Source organism: Neopelma chrysocephalum, unplaced genomic scaffold (genome assembly GCF_003984885.1).
Source record: "Neopelma chrysocephalum unplaced genomic scaffold, ASM398488v2 Primary Assembly neopelma1_61b, whole genome shotgun sequence".
NCBI classification, from domain to species: domain Eukaryota; kingdom Metazoa; phylum Chordata; class Aves; order Passeriformes; family Pipridae; genus Neopelma; species Neopelma chrysocephalum.
Genome location: NW_020897717.1, coordinates 8,641,140 through 8,654,405, shown reverse-complemented (window position 1 = coordinate 8,654,405; position 13,266 = coordinate 8,641,140).

Below are 13,266 nucleotides of genomic sequence, written 5' to 3'. Positions count from 1 at the left end.
TATGACAACACACTGCATAACAGCACCAGAACAGCAGTCCTGAATTTGTAAAAACATTCCCACAGCACTGCAGCCGAGTTATGGCCACTAAGGGTCAGCAGAGTTTGGGTTTTCCTACAGTTTTGTGGTTTCTGTTCAACAGTGTTAAGCTGGCACAGGCAGCAGGTCCTCTAGATGGCTGCATAACACCAACAGTATGCCTGTGGGAGCAGTAAGGCAGCTTCAAAAAGGGAAGAGGTATAACAAGTTACAGCTTTTACATGAGGTTGCACTGAAAAGGACATCTTTGTCACTTGTTACACGATGATATTTAAAAGCCCATGTATGGTCTGGGACCGGGTGAGCAGCTACCCTTCCACAAGAGTCACTGATAAGCCCATGGAGCAGGAACACTGACAAACTCTTGACAATGGCCCCAGCTGAAAGATCTCACTGTCTGGACTTCTGCATGAGATGATTATTTTTTTTCCCCACTCTTATTCAAAGGATTTTATGTAATAAAACATGACAAGAGTCTCAAAGAATGATTTTGCAAGACTAGCTGTAAACTAAGCTGCTGAACATCACTGGCACAAACACCCCTGCATTGACACAGCCCTCACAATTTTAGATGGCACGAATGAAAAGCAAGTTCTACTACTGTTGTAGTCACTGACAGACAGCAGTGGAACCTGAGAGCAAAAACCCTAGAAAAGCAGCAGCATAAAGCAATATTTCTCATTTGATCAGCAAGGAGCTGAAGTTTTTAAACGTTTCATGCCCTGTGTCCCAGCAGCTACAGAGGCCTGGCAGCCTCTTCAAGACATCTGCCCTTCGGGAAGAAAGTGGTGTGCTATGTACACGTGTGGCAGATTTCTCCAAAGTCAAATAAAACAATTAACCTTGGGCAGAATGATGATTTGTGATGGTAGAGGTTTCTCTGGGACAAATTCAAAGCATCACTTCAGCTTGAAGGTTTCCGCCACTCTTAACTCACTTCCAGAATGGCTGCAGAATGCAGAGGCAACAACCTGTCAGAGAGGTCCATGTCCATCTATCACTACTAGGAGGCAGCAGAAAGGTATCTGGTCCCCCCATGGTCCTAATGAACAGTGGAGGGTGCAGTGCCAAGCTCTTGCAGATTGATTCAAGTATTACCAGCAGAGAGTCTGTCTCTAACAGATGTTCATTTCCACTTCTTTAACTTCTATCACTTCTGAAGCTGGTATAGTACCTGGGTTGAAAGTGTTGGGTTTTGACTGTAAAGTTCAAATGCTGTTTGGTGAAAGTTTGCATTTCTTATGTGATCAGCTATAATGTGATCATTCAGAAGCTTAAGCAAACAATTCCAGAATCAAGGAGGACAGAGGTAGCAGGAGGCCTTTTAAAGGGACCCTTACTATTGCCTTTCTGTGCAAGTTTTTCTGAAGTGAGCTTCTACAAAATTCCTTATCACAAAATCACAGTATGGGTAAGGTTGGAAGAGACCTCAGTGGGTCATCTGGTCCAACCTCCCTGCTCCAGCAGGGTCATCCTAGAGCACATGGCACAGGGTTGCATCCAGGCAGTTCTTGAATATTCCCAGTGAGAGAGACTCCACACCCTCTCTGGACAATCTGTTCTAGTGTTTGGCCACTCACACAGTAAAGAAGTTCTTCCTCATATTCAGGTGGAACTTCCTGTGCATCAGTTTCTGCCCAGTGCCTCTTTGTCCTACGGCTGGACACCACCAAGAAGAGCCTGGATCAATCCTCTTGACACCCTCCCTTCAGATGCTTATATACATTGATGAGGCCCCCTCTCAGTCGCCTGTTCTCGAGGCTGAACAGGCCCAGCTCCCTCAGCTTGTCCTCATAAGGGCGATACTCCAGTCCCCTAATCATCTTCATTGCCCTCCGCTGGACCCACTCCAGGAGCTCCGTGTCTCTCTCGTATTGAGGAGCCCAGAACTGGGTACAGCACTCCAGATACGGCCTCACTAGGGCTGAGTAGAGCCTAGTTGTTTCTAGGGCCTCGTCATGGCCATGGGGCAAGGCAGGGTGGGGGTGTAAAAGGCAATGAGATGGACAACTGAGGCATTTTGCAGCTGGGAAAATAAACTGAAGGTCATGTTTTTGAGGAACCATTTTTTTCAATGGTCTTTTTTTTCACATGGGGTTAAGAAATCAAAATGAATATACATATGAATCCAGCAGTGGAGTCCTCAAGCAGGCTACAGCATAGGGCTTCTCACTGCTTTTTTTTGAATATAAATTCCCTCTGGGAATTATAAGCAGTGTCCTAGAGCTTTCCCTCACAGGCTGAGATCTCAGAGCATTGATTCAAGCCTCTCATTTTCTTTCACCCTCTGGAAATCATGCAGTACCCCTGCGTGCAACATCTAAATAATGGGACACAATCAGCACCTACTGAGAGTTTGCAGATTAGAAGTTCAGCAGCAGACAGGAGGACAAGCTATGTATATTTCAGAGAAATCACAAGTAGGACAAGAAATCTCCACGTAGCAAACCAGCAGCATTAAAATGGGGAGAGTCAGAAATATAAAAGGCGTGGTATTTACAAAGAGAGCCAAGTTAAATATGACACAACTGAGGTTAACGTGAACCCTCCCTTTGGAGATCTCAGGCACAGAGTTACGGACTCTAAGGAGACAATGTGCAAGTTTGCCCTTTTTGTCTTGTTTGGCTTGGCTTAATGAAAAGCGAATGTTACAGCATTACATCTTTACAGGTTGCTCTCTCCTCTGACTCCCAACTCTGAAACTGGCTTTTTGTGAAGTGCCAAGCATTTTTTTCCTCATCACCTTTAGCCATATTTATGTAGAAATTGTTTATAAAGAGAGCCTGCAGCGCACAAAGTCACTATTTCTGTGTGTGCTTAATGAACCTCTTGCATCTTTGAGAGCTTGCTTCATGCTCTGAGGCTGGAAATTACCATCATGCTTTTGATTGGGGTTTCATAAAATTACTTTTGGAAAAAGTACGGTAAATTATTACACTATTGTAACTAAGCAGCTCAATGTTGGATTCAAGCTGAACATCTCAGAGGTGTCTTCATCAATACACTACCTGACTTTCTTAACTAAAGCCCTGAAAACCATGGCTCTTGTTCAGAGCCTTTTAACGGACTTCTTTACTGATTACCCATTCTTCCCTCCAATGAAAGCAACATTGTAAGAGAGGTCATACAGCCTTGCTCTCACCATAGATGCAGAGTCCACGAGTGTATGGTGGCCGTAGCTGGGTTGAGGTTCACCTGTGCTACCTTGATCATGTCTGAGTCTTAGTTAATCATGTTTGAATCTTAGTTAACCATGTTTGAATCTTAGTTTCTAAGTAGTCAGCTATTAAACATAATGGTGGTTTTTTTTCTTTTTCTCACAATACTCCTTAGAAGTTGTCTGGCTTTAAGTGTGAAATCATGGGAGTGAAGGGGTAAGTCAACTCCTACATACCTTAGTCCTCGTAGTGACACCTCCCGTGATTCCCAGCGAGGAAGTGGATAATCCACTCCTGGAGTATTCCAGCACCTCAGTATTTCAGTATCTCAGTCATCCATAGGCAGAACAGATGGTCCAGTACAAACATAGGAGAAGGAAATCTACAAAAAATTCCCTACTTCAGGTATTTCTTATTATTTTTAAGTAATAGTGGAATGAAATTCAGAAACAAAAAGGGCAGATCACAGCCAGTTTATTGTATTATAATTTACATTATTACAAATGATGGCAAAACTCCCACCTGACCTCCAAAAGGCAAATAGTTGACAAACTGTAAGAGATCCAAAAGGTGTTTTAAATTTAGTTATACTGAGGTTGTAAATCAGATGCAAATTTCATTCTATTATACCACATTTTACACATCTTTTTCAGTGGCATAAGAAATTACTCCTATCTGTGCACATCTATATTTAATCCATAGCTATATTCCTGAAAACATTGACTTTTTAATCAGTTCAGTGAATTCAATAAATGTAGCAAAAAAAAAAATCAGATTACTATATGATAATTGACAAAAAATATTCAGACAGAATGGCCTCTCACTGCCTACTGAGCAGATTTTCTGAACTCTCCATCTCTTCACATTGCTTCTCTATATGAACAGCCAGTAAGGGATCATTTCAGCTATCACAATCACCTGTATTTTACTGATTTATCCCTTACTTCCCGTTGTATATGATATCCTTGTGAAAAAGTGGGAATATATTCCAGGTTGAGTATTTCTATTTGGCAGAATATTTTTTTTTGTCTTTTTAAGGTCTGTGAAATTAGAAGGACTCAGTGGATCTTACTGTTCACAGATGGAGCCATTAAGCCCAGTTGAATAGACAGCTGTTCAGTCAGAACAAGCAGAGGATTCATGAACTTCTCCCTCAGAGCAATCAGGAAAAGACACAGACATCAGTCTTCTATGTCAACTTTCTGGTAGAAATATTATTTCTTACAGACATTTCTAAGTGAATTGGATAGATTCTGATATCTTTTTTGAATGGATTTTGCTACATCTTAGTTTCGTGAGCAATTCCAGTACTTCCCTTATTATTCAGACTGCCCTCTCTTCAGGGACTGTCTTTTTGTTCTGTGACTGTGTGGAGCCTAGTCAATGATTGCCAGTTGTTCCTCCTAAGCTCTACCACCACACAGATAATAAAAATTCACTGAATACTCAAATCAGTGCAATTTTATTTGTGGCCACAGTCATGCACACTCCTTGGCTACCTGGTGCATTTGTGGTTTTTTGGCTGCAGGATCCTACTCCATTTACACTTACATATACTTAAATCAGTCTGCGCCTGCCTCTACATTGTGTTGTAAATAAAAAGCTTAGAGCTGGTTTCCTACCTGAGTACGTGAATGACATCTTAAGAAGTAAGGTAACATTGTATTACTGGTCAGGAGGAGCCTTCCTCTAAGGATATTTCAGAAAACAAATGATTTGTATGTTTTCTCGGAGAAACTTTCTTCCTTTTTGCATTGACTTCTCTCTAATTCGTCTCAGTTTATGTTTCACCTTTCCATGAAGAGACGGTAGTACCCCAGGATGGGCTTTCAAATCATAAAAAAATGGACTTCAGGATGCAGATATCTTCTATTTTCCTTCTGTATTTATGTAACAGGCCTTAAATAAATAAAAATGATAAGAAGGGCTCTGTCATACTTCAAGCACTTTTTAGATTATTCTTGAGATTATGCCATTCAATAGGAAAAAGAATTCAAAAGCTCTCTCGGCGCCTATGCAAAATGCCAACAACATCTCACACTTTGAGGATAATCTCCTCATATAATGGTGCTAAAATATTAGCAAAAATTGCATTTAACTCATAAATATTTACAGCTATTTGAAATGCCAAAATTTTGCTCCACAACTAGCACAAATCAACTGAATAACATTGTGTACAATAAGAAAGTGGGTCATTGCCAACTGTGGCTTATAACTGCAACATGATTTGCAAATACATCAAATTGCTGCCTCAGGACAAGGTGCTGCTTCTAGTGCACAATATCTTCATTGACTACTGTAGATTCAGCATAGGTTTCAAACCTCACATCCACCATGTACTGCCACCATCTTCCTGCCTTGTTTAGTCCAAGTTCATAGCTTTTTACTGGAAAATGAGAAGAGGATTCGCCTCTTTAAAACAGCACCTTGACATAGCAAATGAACTGAGAAAGAGCCAGCCCAAACGATGCAAGCCCTACAGGACAGATCATCCTCTGAGCTGCCTGGAAACATAATTGAGAGTCATCATCTCTCAACAGTAGTTTACACAGCTCAGTTAATTGAGATTTAGTGCAAAAAAAAAAAAACAAAAACCAAAGACAATTGTATGGAAGACCAAAAACCAGAAAAACCCTTTCCTTTATGTGTGTCCCAGAAACTAGGTACAGCACCACATTTGCATTTTTTTCCTCCTTTTTCAGCCCAGTATCCTGCATTCTTTTTTTACCCTTCCATGGAAAAATAGAGAAGTCTTTTTCCCCACCACATTGTTTTTCTTGAGCTTGCTTCTGTTATAGAGACAGGTGGAAACTCTGAGGCTGAAGAGAATCCAAGATCTGCTACATTCACATCCTGAGGTTTGCTCTGAGCTTTAGGTCATGCCAAAGGGGACTAACCATTTGTATTTTAAATAGGAAGTGGTACTGGCTGCCTTGAGGGTATGGAAAGGAGGACCTGCTCTGGCTGCTAGGGCAAGCATAATCCTTTCAGCCCTTGGGGAGTACAGAGGGACCATCACCAAACTCAGAGTCGCCCTACAAGTTTTCACAGCACTCCCTAGGATACAGGGAGTCTGCACAAGAAATAAAGCAGAGATCCAGGTGCCTGAAGATACTTTGTGTCAAACAGGGAAATGGTATTTTAGCCTTAAGTTGTTTTAAGTGGCAGTGTTTAGTTAGTACTTCCAGTTTACCCAATTTCAGTTTTAGAAGCCAGTCCTTCTTAGGAATTAGCCCATCATTCACATGGCTGTTCACAGCCTTTTCTCCAGAAGGGAGTTTCTAGAATAAGGGTGGGACAATAGACCTGGCTCAACTAGCCTCATCATTCACAGTCGCAGCCCATATCTAAAGAACAAGGCTAAAAATTAATGGTCTTTCATTCCAGTCATGGCTGAAATTGCTTTTTGTTTTAAATTACAGTCTTTGAGAAAACTCTTTCTTTCAATGCTATGTTTTGCTACTGACTGGTCTGCTTTGTCCTGCTTCAGACTTGCTGCCAGCTGATCTGTGGCTATTTTGCCACACAACAGAAAGACACTTGAACTGCAGGACTGCTGCTGACCTACACAGAGGCAACTGTGTGCCATGTACTACTCCCCACTGAGCTGCCAGTTTGTTTTCAGCTGAAACACTCTGGACATTTTGAGTAAAATATTCTGAACAATATCTCTCTTCACCATTTCTATTGCAACATTCTCACCACAAGGAAACAGTGGGGACATTTTTGGTTTCCACTTTCTATACCTTTTTCTACGGAAATGCTATTGTGGATTGCTCAAAAAACACAATTGTAGGTCCTGTGGTATAACTTATATATTTATTCTGTCCCAATTACTTTATAACAGAGTGCACAACACCATTCTTATGAGCTGTTTGTACGGAATCTCACAATTAAAATGCACTTTGTATCATCAAAGTGTTTTCCAAGCATTACTTTCTCAACATCTTGTAAAATTACTCAGCAAAATGATTGATATTATCACCATTTTACAGATAAAGAAACTGAGGTGAAAAGATCAAGTGGTTTATCCAAAACCTTGGAAAGAATCACAATCAGAGGCAGGACTGGCAGTTCCAGGTTTTGTCTTGTGCTCAGAACAATACTTCATGCTTCCCCTCTGAAGACTAACTATTGCCAATAATCATCTGACTTGCAGGGCATGCTGCAAGGCACATTTGCTTTCCCAAACTAAGAGAAGCCTGGGAGGATGTCTCTGCTAAGAAAGCCAACAAACCTTCAGCTACCAGGTTATTAATGCCTGGGCAATGCCTGCTCTCAGAGTAGTCTATTTGGATAATTGTGTTTTAAGAATGTGCTGGGAAGTGCTTGGAGAAAAGCATTCCATTTTAACTAATGAATGTTTACATGGAATAAATATGTTAAAATAATGCGTCAGTATTCTTCACATCAATAACTACTCTCATTTATGTTCATTTTCTGAAATAGGGGGAATCAACAGAAAAGAGGCAGATGAAACAACTGTAAGTATGATATATATCTTCCTGAAGGGCAGAAATGAAGAAACTGTTAAGTTATTACAGCTTGAAAGCAAGTAATTTTATTTTTTGTATTTTCTAAAGAGGGGAGAAAATAGGTAGAGAAGTATGATATTATGGTAAAAAACTGCTTCAGGAAGGTACTTACATTCCCCTTCTGAGATGTCTGCTATCTGTGATTCCCCAAAACATTATTGTAAAGATGAAAAACATTCACTACAGCCTCAGAAGAGTTTAAAAAAATGCACAATGTTTCAAGAGAATAAATGTGACCTATTAGTGAAGAATACTTTTCAACAGTAATTTTCAACAAATTGGTTTGTTTTCCACTACTGTATAACACCAGCATCTTTTCTTTTTCATTAGAATTAGTCAATTTTTGAGGCTCTGAGTGGAAAAAAAAACTAGAAGAAGAACATAATTGTTAAAAGCAGCTTAAGTGCACACAGCAAAAATTTCATAATGCCCGACACTGTTACCACTTTTATTCTTGGTATTGCTTTTTATGTGGAAGAAACCAGCAAAAATCTTGTTTAATACCTTATTCTAGTGTCTTCTGTGAATCCCAGATGTTTATTCACAAACTGAGCAGGAGCAAGTGTTGTCCATTTCTAAATGACCTTTTTTGATTCCCATTCAAAAATCTGCAGTCACTTAAACCTCGCCTGCTTGACAGTGCACACACCCACACAAACAGGACATTGTTCTCTGTTCATCATGCTTGAAAACCATGTCTGAACTTGTGTGTTAAAAAAAAATCATGTGGACTTAGCTGCAGGACACATACTTCTTTGCGGGTATGACCTGCAGCAATTTTTTTTGTTAACAGCACAAAGAATAGGTGCAGCGTAGTTTTAAAAATTAAGACAGAACAATTCCACTTTCCCAGGGCAATGCAGTGCTTTTCTTACATTTTTTTAGGAGTTGGCTAACAGCATGTGTTGGCCATGTAGCAAGTCAAGTGTCTGAACTAGAGAATCTCAACATGCCGGAGGCTCTAATACCTTACTTACATCAGATAGTAGCTGTATTAGAAAATAACATGAAAAGTAAGCCTGAAAAGAGATGTAGATCAAAAGAAAAAGCAGTAATTCCAGTTTTGATGGATAATACTAGCTATAATACAGAGCAACTCACAGAGGACACAACAACAGTCCATGGATCCAGACCTAGTACCCAGAGAGACAAAGTACAAGGCTGGGAGTAGAATGAGAGAAGTCCTGCAGCTGAGGGAGAACAGATAGCAGGAGCCAGTAGCAGCAGGGCAGGGATGCATGTTTAAAACATTGACGTGTTGTTCAGGGGACTTTGGTCAAACTGGTACAATCACCTTTTAGTCTTACAGCTGCCCTCATATAACTAGTATAAGCCTACAAGCACAGTACCACCAAAATTGGAACTTCTCTGGAACATTTTCTGCCCCTCAGTAAGACTTTGGCAGGCAAGCAGGCCTGGAGAAGTACATAACTATTCCCTACTTCATACTATACTTCTCCAGATTAATTACTTCCCAGCTAAGACAAGTTTTTTCTAGTTATGAGAGGGAAGTCTTTTCCACGTGTTCAGGTAGGAATATCATACAGGTCCAAATTACAGTGTTTCATATATATAAATAGATGCTAAGTATGGATCTGCTTTTCTTCATTTGGACAGACATTCCTTAACTAAGGAAAAGGTATTTCTTCATCTGGCAGTCAAGAGGTGCATTTCATCAGGCATGCTTATATGATGAGCTTCCAGGAATGATGAAATTACTGTTTGAGAGAAAAAGTCCAGATACATAATGGTCCACATGAGCCTCATTTGACCATGTCCACCTTCTTAAGGGAATTCTCATTTGAATTGGCACGGTACCAGAACAATTTGATTTTGAAGGTGTTAAACTGATCTCTGTCCTCTGTAAGAGGTGACTCATGTTCACCCAAGCAGTCTATTCTCCTGTGGATATCAACAATACACTGCTTTCACAGGGAAATTAGAACTGTGTGTACATATCTACCAAGGGGAACATTCTCATCCAGTTTCACCCTGACACATGCAAAGAGTACCCAAAACATCTGGTCCTACTGCAAACAATGAGAGTAAAAGCATGTGTGGCTACTAGGGACCCTTTAGTCTCCAGGCCAGAAAATCATTCGAATTAATGGAACCTTGAGAGCATGCTCAAGTTTTCTTATTTCATTGCTGAATAGAACTGATTTGCTCAGCTGAGACTTCCATCTTTGAGGAAAGAATCAATGCTACCACACCAACTCTCCCAGGCAGCCTTACAATAACAGAACACAGAGTGTGTTCATTAAGTAAGAACATGAAAATACCACCAGGTGAGTAAGGAGGTTGCAGTTTCAATAGTGTTTTCATCACAAACATTGTGAATTTTTTTAATTATTATGAAAAGCTCTTTGACAGTGTAATTTTAAGTAAATCGTTCTGTACAAAGCTTTTTTGTTTTTTCTTTACAATTTCCATCATTGGATATTAGCCTCTTCAAAGGAAGAGCAACTTGTCAGAAAAAATGCCTGTTTCAGAATTTAATGAGAACATTTCCTCTTTCTTTTCTCTGAAGAGGATTATAATGTGATGGGTGAAATATAGAGAATAATTAGTCCCATTGGAGAGTAAATTCCGAACAATATTTTCTTTTTACACAATCTGAACTGGATGAGCAGGATTTGGTTTTGGTTTACCAACCGAGGAAATTATTAATTAGTTCTAATTGCAAAATCTTTGTCCTGGTAGGTGTTTGAACATTAAAACACCCAGATTGGCTTTTGCATCCTCCAATCTGCTTCTAAAAAATAGGTTATAAAAATCCTCCTTTCACTATTGGGTTCTGGACCATTGCTATTTTACAGCCAAAATATTCAGGGCTCAAACCAGCTGTACAGCTGGAGCGGCAAGTTACTCCCTCCAATGTGAAATGTCACTTGATTAATCTGAAAAAGGGTTTTTAGCACACACAAATCCAGATGCTCGACTGGTATAAACCTCACAGCACTACAAACATGAACTAGCTAACACTTTTGTCTTTTTAATCTCAAAATCCCTAAATTAGGCATAACACATCCAGGGGATCACAACAGACCAAGGATGAAAAAAGATGAAGTTCAATAATGAAAAGAGCAGAGTAGAGGTTCCTCACACTGTTTGTTTATAAGTTTTCATTTTTCAATAAGAGAAAATCCTTTAAATTACTGAGGGAATTTTTTTCATGGCACAATTGGTGTAAACAGGGGACCTATTCAGAAGGAACAGAGCAAAGACCAAGGCTAAGATGGTCAAGCATCACTGGCACCATGGGCATAAAAGGAAAAAGATGTGGTTGGCATCAGCAAGAAACAAATTGGTGAGGGCTGGAAAATCAGCTGACCAGCTCTGCAAGGGAACTGATCTCCTTGTCAGGGCTCTGGGGTTATCTTGGCTTACGTTTGGCCAAAGTTTATGCTGCTCTGTGAGACCTCTGGTGGATCATCTAATGTAATCAAGTGGGATTTCAGATACACTCTCCCCCTGTTCTGCATACTGATGAGACCAATGTGTCACGAGCAGCACACAGAGACAGATGCCTATGACACTATCCAGACCCCTTCACATAGGCCTTTGGGAAAGAGCTGGGGGAACTACACAGGAATTTCTGAGTTTTCTTGTCCTGATTCACCGTCCAGGACTCAGTGCCAGACTTCCAGGCTTGTCCAGCTCTCGAAGAAGTCTCAGTCATACTTGGTATGTGTTGAAGCAATCTGTAAGGAAATGCAGTAATAGATTTTTTTCAGAGTGGGTATTAATGTGGAAAAATATCTGGGTAGGACATTAGTCCCCTGTGAAATTATATTCCAGACATTATGTTCCTGAGATCCCATTTCGTTAGCAGACTTTGTGCTTTTTGCCTTATGCCTGTGGAGGCTGGCTACAACATGAGAAAAGATGACGTCTCACCACTGCCAGTCCCCGAAAAATCAGAAAACAAACAACTTTCTATGTCCAGTTCTAAGTGACAGTGGACTGGGAAAGGGAGGGAGTTTCAAGATAGCTACTTATTTCCCTCTGTGACTGGAAACTAATTGCTGCAACCACAGAATACAAAATGAAAGGGAAGCAAGACATAAAACGCAGGCAGTAACAGTCCTGGATGCTAAATTAACAGAATTATATTATCTGTCTGTGAGACCATGCTGAAAACTTGCAGTATTCCAAATCATAATCTTTTTTTATGATGGGTTGAGGCAACATCTTGCTTTAGTTTTTCACCACAAACGTCAAAAAAAACCCAATGATTTGAACCAGACGTATTATATTTGTGCACATTTTAAGGCAGCTCTGACTTAGCAGATGCCTTGTATTAATAATATACAGTTGTGACAGGAAATGTGGTTTAGGTTCCTGGAAAAACATAAAAGCTAATTCCATTACTCCATTTCATGGTGCTTTTCCTCAAATGCTAAACTGGTTTTGATTATACTGAAACCTTATAGTGAGAAAACTTTGTCAAGAGTATTAACTGATCAGTGCTTATCCTCCTTCTTACACATCTTCTCCTGCTGACCTACATTCTGGGCTACCTGTGAACAAGCCTAAAACACACAGACAAAATTGTCCTACAAGACCTGATAATGTTGCAGGGTCCTTTTACTATTTCAATTATTATTTTTCCTTAGAGGTACTGTGTTCTGCTTCCCATTCTCTTTCTATTCTGCCTGCATAAAAGCATTCCAGACTCCTTCAGTTTAACAAAACATTTCAACAACAACAACAACCCCCCAAAACCTCTTATCCATAGTAACTAGACAAATCATGGTAATTGATCTCTAGAGGGAGTTTATTAAAAGCCTAAGCACAAACACTTTCCAGAACACTGTTGTAATAAGCATGAACTCCAACAAATGCTCAGTTTGCTATCTGCAGTTCGTCACTTCATACATTTCCAGTGACTGACTTGAAAAGGTTTTTTTTCCAGGGAAAGGGAAGCACGTTCTGGTGGATTAAGAAATAATACTGAAGTGAATTTGCTTCAACTAACTTTGTCATCAGTGCCAGAAGATTTATACAGCTTATGGATCGCTGTATGTAAACAAAAGTTACAATAAGAACTTCCAAAGTATCTAAATACATGTATTTTTCACTAGTAAACCTCAATTAAATCCTGAATTCAAGAGCATTAGTCTGATGATTAGCAAGCTATTTTATAGCTAAAGAAGGATAAAATATTTAATTGATACCTGACAGTAGAAAAGGTTAACCAAATAACAACAAGCAATGAAACAACCCACACCATAAACAGATACAAACATCTACAGCTAATATTGTGTTTGGAGCAAAAGCAAATGTCTGGAGGTGAATTACAAAATTAGAAAAGGCTGAGTTTAACAAGAGTTTAACTGAGCTACCCACAATGGAAAGAAAGTACTTTGAGGTTTCACAAGGCTCAACCCCTCCACTGCAAAAATCTCTCCATTGGGGTATCAAATGACCATACACTTAATCAATGAAAAAACTGATCAGAGGCATAATATCAAATTTTCATTATTTCATCATGGTACAGTGACACAACACTGGACACTAGTGTGTAACTC